The sequence below is a fragment of the Octopus bimaculoides genome, chromosome 13 (genome assembly GCF_001194135.2).
Source record: "Octopus bimaculoides isolate UCB-OBI-ISO-001 chromosome 13, ASM119413v2, whole genome shotgun sequence".
NCBI classification, from domain to species: Eukaryota; Metazoa; Mollusca; class Cephalopoda; order Octopoda; family Octopodidae; genus Octopus; species Octopus bimaculoides.
In genome coordinates, this window is record NC_068993.1 from 21790238 (window position 1) to 21791201 (window position 964).

A 964-nucleotide genomic window follows, 5' to 3' on the forward strand; every position below is an offset into this window, starting at 1 on the left:
GTATGTATATATATATTCATGCACACAAACACACATATATATATACACACACATATATATACATATATAGTGCGAGTATGTATGTATGTATGTATGTATATATGTATGTATGTATGTATGTATGTATGTATGTATGTATGCATGTATGTATGTATGTATGTGTGCATCCATGCTTTCATTTTTTAAAGTTCAAACATCTAACGGAGGCCGTTGAATAAAGAACTTTGAATAAAGAATAAAGAGTAATATTTCTGCTGAAGTTTAGATTATGCAATCAATAGATATATATGCTGAAATTAAGTGCGGTTTTATGAATTTATAATTGCTGTTATATTTACAGATGTAACTTTGTCATTATTGCTTACAATTTACTATTTACTTCTTTATTGGTAAACATCTGTACGTTTCATGGTATAATAAGATGTTTCAACCATTGGCTTATAAATCTGAGCCCAGAATCAAAGCACGAGTGCTGCACATAGTTGTGTCTCAATAGGTCACTCTCCTTACTTGTAAACTATATTAAATAAAAATGACAATATTTAATGTGTGTATCTTTATGTACGAACGTATGTTTACTTGACGTGTGTACATATGTTAATATCAATATATACGCATATTCTATTTGAAAAATACATGAGTAGCTCCGTTTGGAGAGATCAACACCGAAAAATCTTTCATAGTAATGACTATTTTCTATGGCAAGTTGATGCTGAACTACTTAAGTGTTTTGTTTAACCATATGTACACAGATAAATGTATGTACTCTTTTCCTTCTTTCCGGAAGTACATACATAAATGTATGTGCTTCATTTTCCTCTCTCCGGAATTTCCCAACGCCTCTTTCTGACGAAGAGCCGTACTCGAAACGTCACAACCTTCTTTTCATCTTAAACTGGGCTTCAACCTACTACATTCACAATGTTCGTCCTTTTGATTTTTGTTATTTGTGTTTTTACTTTTG

General features: G+C 31.1%; 1 protein-coding gene across 1 annotated transcript in view; it reads left to right on the plus strand.

The window, feature by feature from the left end:
- LOC106873202 (FMRFamide-related neuropeptides) overlaps nt 1–964 on the plus strand; it is a 54806-nt gene that overhangs the window by 859 nt on the left and 52983 nt on the right. The gene's annotated exons all lie outside the window — the stretch shown is intronic.